Source organism: Sciurus carolinensis, chromosome 11 (assembly GCF_902686445.1).
Source record: "Sciurus carolinensis chromosome 11, mSciCar1.2, whole genome shotgun sequence".
NCBI lineage: Eukaryota > Metazoa > Chordata > Mammalia > Rodentia > Sciuridae > Sciurus > Sciurus carolinensis.
In genome coordinates this window covers 104931717-104946703 of record NC_062223.1, presented here as the reverse complement: position 1 = coordinate 104946703, position 14987 = coordinate 104931717, and the positions used below count along the sequence as shown (strand labels likewise).

General features: G+C 33.9%; 1 long non-coding RNA gene across 1 annotated transcript; it reads left to right on the top strand.

Moving 5' to 3' along the window:
- The first annotated feature begins 1431 nt into the window (after positions 1-1431).
- Positions 1432-14718, top strand: LOC124960520 (uncharacterized). Its single transcript, XR_007104098.1, has 3 exons — positions 1432-1512; positions 11696-11840; positions 14666-14718. It is a non-coding gene; the product is annotated as an uncharacterized LOC124960520 (long non-coding RNA).
- The last annotated feature ends 269 nt before the right edge of the window (positions 14719-14987 follow it).

Here is a 14987-nt window from a genome sequence, read left to right as displayed (position 1 = left end):
TCCTTCCTTGCTACTGGGTAATATCTCTGGTTATAGCATGGCTATGGTGTAAAAAATAAAATAATTAGCAGAAGGTAAACTCTAAAATTGGATAGAACCTTGTGAATAAAAGAATCTTATACATACAATACCTGAAATCAAAAACATAAATCTCAGATAGAGGAATATTATATGGTAAGACAAGGTACTAGGACAAGTGGCCTTTTTAATCAACTACTCTCAAAACACTGAATAGGGGCTATGTTTTTGTTTTGTCTTATTTTCTTCTACTTATATGCTAGTACTGCTAATAGTTAAAATAGTACTACTTCCCAAATATTCTAACTTAAGAGAATAAGAGGAAAAAAAGATCACTTATGATTTTCAAGACCTGGATTCAATAAGTTATATAAATTAATACCCCTTATAATACTGGAGAATGAGATTGGCGAAATTATATTGTTAAATAGTGTCTATTGACTAGAACATGACAAAAAATTCTCACCATTATGTGTAACTATAATGCACCAATTAAAATATAGAAAAATTGATTAATTAATACCTCTTAGTGAACATATGTGTGGCAAGTTTCCTAATACAGTTAAAATTAAAATTTTAAAAAAAATTTTTGTTTAAGAACTTCTTTAGAAGTTTCTCTCTCTTTCTCTCTTTCTCTCCCTCTCTCTCTCTCTTGCTGATACTGCAAGGATTCAAGATAATTAGATTCATGAAACAACATAGCAAGAGCTTCCAATTTCAGCATCATGACAGGCCCATTGATAAAACCTGCTCAGGCATAAACCAAGTTGGAGAAAATGACAGTTTATTATTCTAGTTCTCCTAAAGTAAAGGAAATATCCTAAGAAACTTGATCCATCCATCCTCTTTTAAGTATAGAGGTCATTAGTCTTTTCCCTTATTAATATGAGCATGAATTGCACACTTATAAATTGATTCTCTCTCTTCAACTGCAGTTTGAAACTTAGCTTCCTCCACATTTTGAGTGACATTTTCTGTCAGAATCTCCCGATAACAGCTTGACCTTAATGACAAAAAAGGAAGAAGTTTTCAACCTGGTAAAGTTATAAAGAAAATGTAATGTCTACTTTGAGGGAATAGAAATGGCAGTTTTCTTTTGCCAGTAAATCCCAAGTTCTGCATATTTAACATAAATCTCCAGTAACCCTTTAACATCAATATAAAACCACATAATCCACAGTTGCATCTCTGCTATTTCTGTTTTAATTCTTCAGTAGTTGTTGAGCACCTATTGTGTACAAGGCATTGAACTGGGACTAGACATAAGAACATAGCACAACCCTACATTCATTGAATTCCAAGTACAGGAAGAAGAGAGCTACTAAGTTATTTTCCTGGTTTTGACCTTAATTTGTTTGGTGATCTTGGGTAAGCTACTTCTGTAAAATTAACATTTTTTTTTAATTTGAGGACTTTCCATGGGTAGAAACGAGATTATCTGAAGATCAAAGAAGCCACCTGGCCTCTGCCTTCTTGAAACTGATGCTATACTGGGTAAGAAAGATATTAAAGAATTGAATACAGAAATAAAAATAAATAAAGATTTGTAAAGTAGAATAAAAGCATATGATGTGAAAAAATATTTGAAACTTGATCCTCTGATTTATTTGGCCAGTTGTACAATGCTTATCTGAGAAAGTGAAATTTAAGATGATGCCTAAGGAAAAGAGAACACCATTTACAAAGAGCAAAGGGAAAATGGAACACTTTTGAGGAGCTGCAGGCCAGTGTGACTGGGACATGAAGATCAAAGGAGAATGGCAAGGATGGGACTTGCTAGACAGATACTTCCCAGAGTCTCTAAGGCCTTATGGACCTGTTGAGGATTTTGGAGTTTATCCCAATTGAATTAAAAAATCACCAAAGAATATAAAGCAGCTGAATGACATAATCAGAATTGTGGTTTTAAAGATTATTCAGGCTGCAGTGTAAATATTGGGTTAGTGGGTGAGATGTAGCAATTAGAAGCAAGGGACTAGGTGCACACACTGAAAAATGGATCTATCTCCAAAACGTATGGAACTGCATGAAAAAAGAAAAAGTAGAACATATTTTATAGCACAATGCCATTTATAAATCATAACCAGGACACAAAGATAAGAGTACCCATGAAAATCCTTCAGTTTTGAAAAGCTACATAGGGTTGGTGATGGGGTAAAAGAGAATAAATAAGTGAATACAACAGGACAGGGCCTTATATGGACCAGAAATGACAGTAGGCTATGACAGTTCCATGTGACAGTAGGTATGTCACATGGAACACTGCACTGGAGTTTGTCATCTGGCATGTGCATAGGGAGGGAGTAGCATTAGAGATGGGTCTCAGTGGATGTAGGAATGCAATAGGAAGAGATGAAAGGAGTTTAGCCACATGCTTGCAAAATGCAGAAAATACAATGGTAGTACTATGAAAATAAATTGCGTCCGGATTATAGATAACTTTTTCAATTCCCTAAACCTAGGAATTGAACTTCTATTTAATAATAAATTGAGAGTAATTAAAGTGTAAATGGGAAAATGATTGAAAATATAGGAGTATGGTATAGAAAAAGAACAGGTAAATCCTACATTTAGTAATCCAGGAAAGCTAAACCAGGCAGAAAACTAACACAAGTCAAGTATAAAGACTAAGAAAAACTTGATGCTGCATTCTAGAAGGAATGGAAAAGGTCAGAAGTGAGGGTGGATCATCAGCAGGGTTGAATAAACCTAGAAAGTGACGAGATGAAAAAATGAATGAAACCAACACACTCATGTGATGATGAATAACAAAGAGATACAAAGGCTCTTTAACAAAAAGAAAAATTAAAACACATATATAGAAGTTCAATTTGCATAACTTGACTCTAATTCTAGGAGAAAATCCAGGATGCATTTAGAAGGCAGTGGAAATTTGAAAAAAAAATTGGATTTAATGACACAGAGATGAACAAGAGAGATATTAGACATAATATAGGATAATTTCTAATGTCTTTGGAGTGCAACAAACTTGATGTTGAATGGATGGTAATACTTATTATGCATTGCACATTAGAGCCTTTTAAGATTTTTAATCAGAACATACACTTAATAAACACGTTTTGTCACCTGTTAATTTTAAGATAATATTAGAAACTAGGGACAGAGCAGTAAAGAATATAGTCCCAAATCTTGTCACTTAGAGTGGGATGTTTTACTCAAAATTTATTGAGCACCTATGAAGTACAGAGGTTGGGATAGGCAGATGAATAAGATGTATCCTGTTGCTGGCTCTCTGTGGTGCCAAATCCACAGTTATTTGTCACCGCCTGCAGCAACACTTTGCACGGGTCTCTATGGGTGGTGGACTGGAAACTGAGCCACTTCTATTTCTAGGCTACTTCCTTCCTTGCTCGCCTGTTTATAGAGGATAGAGGAAATGAGGTTTGCTTGCTTTGAGAGGAGAGAGAGAGAGAGAGACTTTGCTTATAGGAGAGAAAGACTTTGCTTAAGAGAGAGAGAGACTACACTTTCAGAGATCCATGTTTTCTTAGTTTTGCTGATTCTGCTTAAAGGTGCATCCTGCATCCTGTGAACTAAGGGTGCATCTACCCAAGGCGCCCCAGTGATGTGTTCTGCGTACTACGATCTGTGATCTGCAACCTAAAGATGTGTTCTCAGTTCTCCGCTCTGTGATCTGCCTTCCGTCGCTGCCCCTACTCACTGCTTCTATCTGCTTGCCGCTTCTTCTTCTTCCTTTCTGCTAATGGCTTCTCTGTTTCTTTCTGCTAGTTGCTCCTCTTACTGTCGTGGCTTACTTCTTGCCGCTTTTCTCTGCCTGCTGCTGCTCCTTTCTCTACTACCTACTGTCCGCTTATATTCCCTCCAAGAGGTGGAGGGTGGAGCCACACAAGTTGAGATCAGGCGAGGAGCCAGCTGCCCAATCAGGAGCAGGCGCAAGCAGGAGCACTTGAGAACACCTGTGCACGCGTACCTCCAATGGGATCAAAACAGCTTCTGGCTGGCTGCCAGGCGCCATCTTTGGCAAGTTCGCATGGCATAGCCCTTAACAGTACCCCCTTGCTGTGTTACTGGTACAAGCTGAGTACTGGAGACATCCAGACAAGGCAGACTCCATGGAGGTGGTGGTACTGAAATTTGAGGGATGACTAGAAGCCCATCAAACGAAGTATAGTCATATGTATGCATGTGCGTATGTATGTATATGTGTATTTATGTATATGTGTGCCTATTTACACACACACACACACACACACATATATATATATTCTTCTTTAATCATAATCACACTCTTAGAGGATAAAGTTAAGGATCTCATTTAAATGTACATTTCTTAGAGAATATTATGAATCATTTAATAATAGAAAAAGGATGGTTTGCCTGGTCTATCTTTGTAAACTTCTTACTGATTTTTTTTTCTTTTTCCTTCTTTTTTTTTTAAGTATGCCTTTTTATTTAGTTCAAGGTGGAAAAACAAAATGATTTTTTCTTCCAGGAGTATGAAGAGTGTGTTGGTCAAACAAAATATACAAATTTTAACACACTATGACTAATTCACTCAAGTACATTCTCAAAGAGAAGTCTCCATTTCACTCAGTGTAATAGAGGCAGATTTATTAAATAAGTTAAAAGAAAGTTGCTTTGTCAATACGATTTTTCAGCACTATTATAAAGAGTAGGTCTGGACACAGTGGTGCACACCTGTAATTCTAGTGGCTTTGGAGCCTAGGGTAGGAGGATCACCAGTTCAAAGCCAAGCCTCAGCAACTTAGCAAGGCCCTAAGTGACTTAGGAAAACCCTCTCCCAAAATAAAATATAAAAAGGTCTGGGGATGTGGTTCAGTTGTTATGCGTCCCTGGATTGAATCCCAGTACTGAAAATAAATAATAAAATAAAATAAAGGGTGGGAAAGATTTATCTTTATGACAAAAGATTTCCATTTTTCTCTTAAACTCCTATGAATACAAATGCATAAGTGAAACATTTTTCATTTATAGTCAGTGTTTTATATTAACATATTCTAAAGCATTAAGATACTTGCTAAATTTAAGATTAATACCAATTTTTAAAGTTTTAATTATCCTGCACAGTAAGTAATGTAGTTTGTATAACATGTATTGTGGAAAAGAGGGTAATTTAACTTTTCTGTTTAATTATCTATTTCTTGTCCATCAGTGTCAGTGGCCTGTCAGAAACAAGAAAAGGACACACTACTTTGGTATCCATGCAAATAGGATTCAATTATCCCCAATGAGTTTGCAAAACTTGCATAAATCATTAATTTAAAACATGAGAATTAATGCAGGAGAATTTGGAACTGATGTTGAAGACATTTTAAAATTATTTCCATTTAAACTTTTATCCTTAACCTTCAGAAAATGCTGAATACTGATCATTTTAGCTGCTATGAATCATAACTTACATAATCAAAACTACAACTGGTCAACTTCATCATCTTATTTCTGGGATAATTTGTCTAAAAATGAACACTTCTTGTCTAAAATTTAATGTTGGGGCTCAGAATACAATACTCTAAAATACAGTACTTTGGTGTGCTAAGCACCTTGACTAAAGGAGATTGGAAAAACCTCATAAGGAGTCTTTCTAACCTTCTCCTACACTCTATTTTTGACTCCTCTTCTTCTTTGCAAGTCATAGGAACCAGAATTCTTTTTTACTAGAAGCCAGGACTACTCTCCACAAAGCAGGTCATAAAACAGAAAGGACATTCTCTCCCTTCCCCCTCTTCTCTTGAAGATCTTCATTCCTCATGGGTCCTTCTCCACAAAGTGGACAGAAGGAATGTCCACTTTAGGACAAAAACTATCTGAATAGATGGTCTTACTGGGTTCCCTCCTTACATTATGCTCTTTTGTCCAACTGTATTTCTATGCTGCAGTTCATTGCTAATGGAACTTAAGCATAAACATAGTTTTCACTGGGCCTTAGTGTCTTCATTCTTACTGTTTTTTTTGTTACAGGATTGTGGGCCAGGATATTTATGAATGATAAAGAAAGATATCACATTTTCTACTCCTAAAGTAAACTCTATTTAAATTTAAATATTACTGTATTAAACAACAAAAGCTCTTTAATTAAATATGTCAGCAAATTTTACCTAAATTATCTCATTAAGTGTTTCAGTTCATCTTATCTAAGTAAGGGTCATTTTCAACATGTGTGGGGCAATATTTTCTATCTACTTGTAAAAGTTGCAACTATATCAGTCCCAGCAATTACACAAGGATTTATACCTTCATGTATTTATTTGTTTTTAAGATTTTTCATTTATTAGATACCAATTGATTAGTAATTGAATGCAAAGTCCTATCCTAAGTCATTGGATATTAAAATATATAGTAGTCAATGCACTTGATAAGCTCATTATACAGTAAAATATATTTCTAAATTTTGATTAAAAATTATATAATTACCACAGTGCATTGATTATTTCAAGTAGGCAAACCTCTATGCTAAGTGTTTCATTTCTCTGCTTCCTTTTATGGGTGAAATAACATACTTCATTTCTTAGTTTCCTCTTCTCCCATTCTCTTACACAAAACTTTCTTTCATTAGACTCTCAGACATATTGCTCCACTGAAGATGTTTCTCTCTATATCAGCAATGATCTCTACCAAATTCACTGCTAAATCATCAAGCCCCATATTCCTTGACCTCACCATTGCCTGTGACTTCTAGAAGCTAAGGGTTAATGAGCTCCTGTCTTCTTTACCTACCCAGAGTTGCTTCTCTAAAAAGGAGATGAGGAAACTGAAGTTCACATGCCACAGATTATGACTATTCTGAAAATCAATGACATTTTTGAGTGAATATTTCTCCACTCAACATGTATTCATGATAATTTACAGAAACTTTAAATGATCATGTTTTTATTTTGTAATTTTCCCCAGAGAAATGGTTCTGTTGGGAACCCAAGACCTTCCTCCTTTTGTCATCTCAGAATCAGAGCTCTCCTCTTAGTAATACTCATTTCATTTATTTCCCTTTTCCAGAAATTATCGATCTGTAATTTATATCATTTAGTATATTAAGATTTGACATATATTTGGACAATATCTATGAAATAAATTAGGTTAAAATATTCACACAATTCACAAAAATATTCAAAATTATTGTATTAAAAAATACAATAGGTTGGAAATGAATTTGAGGACATAGCTTGTATATCAGGTAGAGCAAATATTTTCTCAATTAAAATTATTATAGCTCACAGAAAATAGTTAATTGAAGATGTATACAATAAAAAGAATATTTCGTGAACTTTTAGGACAACATACAAATAATTAAACCTTATAAAAAAGATTTTAGAAAAAATACCAAGATACTATTAGCAATTGACCAAAATATATGAATATAGATGAAAATTTTCCTTATGTCATTTTATATTCAGCTAATCAAGACAAATGTTTATTTTTCTTTAGTGTATATGGAAATATGTCATTTTTATTAATAGTATAAAATACATTTCTAAAGTAACCTTTGTGAATGAATACCGGTATACCTGAATATAAAACTAATCTGATGATCAATAGATATTTTAAAATATATAATTTTATACATATTAGTCCCCACTTTTATCTTTCAAGGTTATCTCAGTTTGAAAAATAAATTATATAAACTACCTATTTATTGATACTACGCTTAGGCAATGTAAAGACTTATTTAGGCTATTTAATTTATAAGCCTATTTGTTGGTTAATGAAAAGGAAGTTTATAATCTTTATCTTTCAGATGTTATTACAAGCATTTATCTATCATTTTACAAATATTTATCTATGCCTAGTATATGAACTTATTTGTGATTATTCAACAATGAAAATTCAGACCTGTATTTTGCTCTCATGAAACTTTAATGCCTATGGAAAGTATGTATTAAACCCACTAATGATTAATTAACAAATGTAATATAGGCTTTCATAAATTATGTATTATTCATATCTGTATATAGAGATTTATAGTTTTAACATATTAAGCTTCTAATATCATACTTGGCACATGTTATTTCATAGAGCTATTATTATTGTTCTTGTTATTACTTTGTGCCAATTTAGAAACCTATAAACAGTCTTCAAATTCTCTTGACAGTATTAAGAAGAAAAAGGACCACATCTGAAATACAAATGCAATTGATTCTCAATATTTGCAGATGTCGTATTCTAAAATGTTGCCACAAACCTTGAATTGGAAAATTCTAAACCATTGCCCTAGTGTTATGGGGTTAGTTTCTACCAGCTTCCAGTCACAACATTTTCATCAACCAATCAGTACATCACATTGTTTTATATACTTTTTGTTTAAAGACCACTTATTTAATATATAAACTTGATTCATTTTTCCCTGACTCAGCCAACGGTACTGCAATACACATCTGAAGGAGGCTTATAGAACATGTATGTTCTGTCTGTGAAACACAGAACAGCCTTCTTGCACTCAGGAGCACTGGACAGGACTTTAGGACTACACTTAAAGTTTTTAAACATGAAATAATCAAAAAGCAAAAAAAAGGTGGAAAATGTGGAACCAGACTGACAGGGAAAAGGACAGTAGTTTCTAATGTGAGAGCTGAAACAAAGAGGAGGAACTTTGGCATCAGCTTGTTTGATCTTGCTATATACAAATGACCATGAAGGTATGGTGACTATTGATTCCATAGTTATGAATAAAATTTAGTAAATGGAAAAATTCATGAATACATAACCCATTGTTTTGATCAGCTTTTTCTCTGCTTTGACTGAAAGATCTAACAAGGGCAATTTTAGAGGAAGTAAAGTTTATTTGGTGGCTTATGGTTTTAGAGGTCTTAGTCCATAGACGGCCGGCTCCATTCCTCACAGCTCCCGGTGTGGTAGAACATTATGATGGAATAGTGTGGTGTAGAAAATTGGCTCATGTGCTCAGGAAGTAGAGAGAGAGCTTTTGCTCATCAAGGACAAAATATATATCCCAAAAGCCTGCCCCCAGTGACCTACCTCCTCCAGCCATATCCTACATGCCCTCAGTTACCACTCAGGGGATTAATTCACTGATTGGGTTGAGGCTCTCATAGACCAAGCATTTCACCTCTAAACCTTGAATTCTCATACACATGAGCTTTTGGGGGATATCTCACATCTAAACCATAATACCCATGAGTAATGACAAGTGTAAAAAAGTGAAAAAGACTAATTGAATCTGCAAGATTGTGCAAGACATGAACAGCTATGTCCAGGTCTCCTCCTTAACAAAACATCTACCCATGTCTCTACTTCAGTGACCAAAATATTTTAGATTTCTGGAAATTTAAGAAGTTTATACTTTGTGCTTAGTTACAATGGTTGGTTTATAAACATCATGATTTTATTAAGTAGTTAGGTAATTCTTTTATATTCCTTGAGTCATTTTATTTTTATTTTGCTTCATATTTTTAAAATACATACACTGCTTACAGGACAGATAAATCACAAATGGTTGAATGCAATTCCAAAGATTTGAGCCCATAAATAAGTCATTTTACAAAAATATTTTTATGTTTCCTCTGTGTTGGGCTTCCAAATTAAAGACTGAGATGGCTTTAATAAGGTTACTAAATATAGATTACATACAAATTTAAAATTAATTGTTGGACACCAGCAGAAAAGTTTGAAGCAATATTTGACCATAATTTACTAGGCTGCAAAATTTTTTAAATTTCAAATTGTTTGTCTCTATTATGAATTGAAAGGTACAAGTATCCAACTAGAAATATATATGTAAACACATATATGTATATATATATACATCCATATATCTATAAATATACATGTGTATATTTTAATAGGAATGAGTAATAGAAAAATAAGTAAGCTCTTACATTTTTACACATATTTCTATTGTGCTTTAGCACTAAAATAATCAATTGATCAATTTATCAACATTCTTTGTTGATTTGACATATGTTCAAAATGGATACTGTCTGTCCTAAATATATGGAAGAATGGAAGATGCTAATTTCCTTTTGAATAGCATTTTTATTTCACATTTAATTACTAAATCAGGTCATAAAATGAGAGCATTACCTGATAGTAGTATTTGTATTTCAGTATTGTTTCTGTCACTTTTAATACAAAATTGCAGCATTTTTAACTCAAAACTATACATTTTTTTCAATATCTTCATGAGCATGAGTAGACTCTAAAAGATAGCCTCAGGAAGATCATAAAATCATATACCTATGTGTGTACTTACTATATATACCTGGTACTGATATGGATGAGACCTAAGATGAACAGTGTTGGCTTCTTAACACCATTTTGATTTCAGTTAATCATTAATAGTCTCCAAGGAAAAAAAAATTCCAGACTATGTGAATGAGACTTTTATTTCATTCTAAAGTTGAAGAAAAACCTTTGTATTATGTATTATAGTAATTAAAAATGCACATCTTCTTTTGTATAGAATATATCCAACTTTTATTTTAGAACACATATAAAAACATATATCATGCACACATAACACACATGCACGTATTTTATAAAGTAATTGCTGTGAATATTCAAAAATCAGTGTAGATAGTCAAATAAGAGAAGTAATGTCTTTATTCATTTTGCAACAAAATCATATATTGTGAAGTTTGTAGAACATTTGTTAGAATCATTAAGAATATACATTGGGTAATATAAGTTGTTTTTCACAGTGGAATGAAAGAAATCTAAAGTTAAGCTTTTCAATATTCCTTATATAATCACCAAGGACCTACTAAGCACCAAGCTCTGTGCAGAGGATGCTGAACAATATTTAACATTTAGAGGCAGAGTATCTCCTGACAGTCCAGTGAAGGAGGTAAACAAATTTATCTCATATGGGTGAAACAAGGGATGGTTCAGAGAGATCACACTTAGGAGCCTTCAGGGATAAGTAGGAGGTTATCAGGAAAAGAGTGGAAGAGTAACCAACCAGAAGGTTTCTCTCATGCAGATGCACACTGTGCCTGGAACAGTACATGTGGTTGTTTGGAACCATATTATTGAGTATGGATTTCAACCCATAAGTAGTATGAGACATGGAAGTAGTAAATAGTTTTGCAGGGAATTGTCAATTTTTTTGTTGTTGTTGCTCAGGAAGACCACTAAAAGGAAGGGAATTAGGAGATAAAAGATGTGATGAACACCTCTCAGTTGTCAAGTGCAGTGTTCCAAAAAAATATGAAAAAAAAATCCTGAACTAAAAGGCTGACACTGGACATTAACACGAAGACAGATGTGAAAACTCATTAAAAAGGATACTTGATGAGGCTCAGTCCTTAATTAATTGCATGAGACTGAAAAAAATAACCTAAAATAACATGTCCAAGTCTGTCTCAAGCTGAATGGTTAGGTTGGTAGTTCTAGCAATTAAGAGGGGGCATGGGATAAGTGGTAGGAGGGGAAGCACGCAGCTTCTAGATTATGGTCATGGGAAATCAGAGCTGATGTGAGGTTGACATGGTATGAGTCTGAGGAGCAGACACAAAGTCTTGATTACACACAGAGCCCTGAAATCTTAACTGAGATATCTACTTTAGTCTCTGTTGTGATCTTACTCTTTCTCATCTCTTTTTTTCATACCTGTGTACAAGTGAGCATTGCTCCCTGATTTAGTCCAATGCTGTTGAATGATTTTAGTAGGAAAACACAGATGGCATGTTGTTAAATGTGCTCCCTGACACACCCTGTCTTTCAGAGTTGGAAAAAGAGAGCATCACTAGATTAGCCATTCATCTACTTGTAATTTCATCCACCAATGACTGCTGAAGCTCTGAGGTTCAGGGGTGCCAGGACTTATTAAGAAGATATGGAGCTATGACAGTTATGTCAACTTCCAACTGGTAAGTCACTGCCCTGTGAACTGGAGCTATTCAGGATTTGGTCTTCTCCCAAGGGCACAGCAAAGAAGCAACTTCTGGGCTATGGTATCACTGCCTCTATTAAGAATCTTTTTATATACTAACCCCTGATTGTTGTGACTGAAGTTCTAGTCTCCATATGCTGGCTATGTCTTAATTCCTCGCGCTCTTGCTGTGTCTTGATTTCAGCTTTGCTTCTCTGGGTTCACTCCATATCCATGTCATACTTCCTTGATCTTACCTAAAGAATCCATGTCCACACATGTCCATGCATATTTGACTTTCACATTAACATTCAGGTTCTGCCTGAAGAGAACAGCACCCATCACAGCTCCTTACTCACACAGCTCACTTCTCCCTGCTGTCTCTGATGCACTTCTACTAAAGGCTGAAATAGAACATGGTAAAGAGTAGGAACATGGATACAAGAGTGCTGGGCATTTCAGCTGCAGTTTCCACTGGGTGACTTTTAACTTCACTTTCACATGGCCCATGGGAGTATTCAGTCCTATTTAAAATCATTAAAAAACAAACAAACATAATTTTAGAGAAAAAGAAATTTGCTACCCCTAAAATAAATTATCTGTAGAAGTTATGACATGAGCTCAGAGAGGTCTGACCCCTGGGGAAGACATTCCAAGTTACATCAATAAAACTGACTGTCCAATACAGAAAGTCATGGAATCCAGAAGTTTGATTTGGTATAGTGACATTATTAGAGTCACCCATGACTCTAATACAGGAAGACTAGTTAAAATATAACATGTTTATACTTTATACTCATGTTGTGCCGGATATTGCCTTCTAACTCAAACATCAGTCTTACTTAACTTCTCTCCAGGTCCATAATATGTAGCTTTTCCTATAGTTTATGGTTTTTCCAGATCTTTCTTCCTAAACATTTCGTTCCAAATTAAATATTGAATGCCATGTTTATTCAGCATTTGATATGGCATATGTTTTTATTCATGTGATTTATAAATTGTGCTCATATATATATATAATTTTAATTCTCACAGAATTTTTTAAGATTGTATGAGTATCATTATTTCTGCACACTCAATGAATAAAATGAGGTTAATAAAGGTCTATGCCCATGATTAAAAGCTTCCCATAGTTCATCTAAAATTGTATACCTGACTCTTGCTGTTCCCCATTTTCTTTATTTTTTTACTATGAGTAATATAAAACATCACATATTGTATTTAACTATCTTATGTTTTGTATCCTTCCACACGCTGGAATGTAAGCTCCAGAGGGTAAGTAGTTTTTTCTTTACTTCTATATCCCAGAACCAAGAACAATGCTTGGCACATAATAGGTATTCAATACATGTTTAATGAATAAATAAACATAGTATTGAAAGACGACATTAATGATATTATATGTTTTAAAATGACAGGCAAATGACTTCATTGAATTGCAGCTAAACGCCAAGCATTGTTCACATAAGCATGCATGACAGAGTTTATCATTACTTGTCTTAGTGGGTAAGAGAAATTTATCTCCAGGGTGAGACCTCCTAAATCTAAATCTCAAATTCACACTTATCAATTGTATGGCCTCAGCAAGGTTACAGAAAATCTGTAGGTTTCCATTGTTAATTTGTTTTCTAGGGGTAATAACAACACTACTTAACTAATACAAATTTTGCAACAATAAGTATGTGAGCAATGATAACTGCTCAGTGAAATGATGCTTACTTTAAGCAATAACCCAAGGTGCTATGCACAATTATTGTCCCCATTTTACAAATAAGAACTGTTAAGCATAATTAGATTAAGTAATGAAATGAAGATTAAATGTTGATATTTTTTTCTGATTTCAAGGATATTTCTAGAAATATAAAAAAAATCCAGTACACCTAAAATGTCAAATTCACAAGATTAAAGTCATGAACATGATCACAGAAGCATAATTTATGATGAGAATATAAGTCAATCAAAGCCCTCTCAAAATGATGGAGACCTTAGAATTAGTAAGCAAAAACATTAAAACAAATAATATAACTGTATCGCATATGTTAAAAACAGATACAAACATGAAAGATCTTAAGAAGAGCAAAACAATTAATTGGTAGTGATTTAAATAGTGTCTGGGATAAAATAGTTTATCTACACACCGGAATGATAGTAATAAAAATGAGTGGACCGTTGATAGTTTACACGGCAAATCTTAACCTCAGACCACTCTGACCCCAAAGATCACCTTCTAAATTTATCAATGTTTATCCATTTGGAAGACAACTTTAAAATCAGGAAGAAACTTGACTTCTTACTGTGACTTACATGTTCTTTACTTAAATGGATATCTTCACTGAAATGGCATTTGCTGCTTAGTTTTTAACCAGCAAAATGATATAATCACTCGGTCAGGAATTTAGATCTTAAGTGAGTTTGAAAAGGATATATTAGACATGTAGAATAACCAATATATTGAAAACACATACTGTTTCTCTCTTCCCCCTCCCTTCATTCTTCAGTTTGTGGATTGCAGGCATAGAACTTTAGGAATAGGAATGTGAAGGATTACTGAGATTGTCTGACCTGAGTTTCTTTGCAGCCACAATCAATGAAGAAACATTGACTGATAAACTAACAAATGTGATAGAGCAAAATTTTTTGTATAGATACATACACAAAAACTGAATAAGAGAGAGAATGAGAGAGAGAGGGAATAAAATAGAGTGAGTGATACTGGAGTTGAATTCTCAGGGGAGATACCTGTGGGCATGTTTCCTGGTAGTCTATAGCCTAGCTGCCTGAATAAATACATGTGGCTATTCTCTTTTTCTTTATCTCAAACAGGGTCAGTGGGATGAGCTCTTATTCATAGAAGAAAACAGGTGCAGGAAATTGAGGTAGGTGGTTTCAATAGAGTCTCTCTGTAATCTTTGCCAAAATTTTCATACTTTGTATTGAGAGAGAGAGAGAGATTTCTTGTGTCATTTTTAGCCATCTATTTGCTACCTACCAAAATTTTGACATTGAATTATATTTTCTTCTGAATCAGATATTGATTAATGTTTATTTTTGAAAATTTAAATCAATTCTCAGATGTGACTTTTTAGTAGTGTTTGTATATTGCCACTGATTTATATGTTCTACTAATCATCATGATGCATAATCT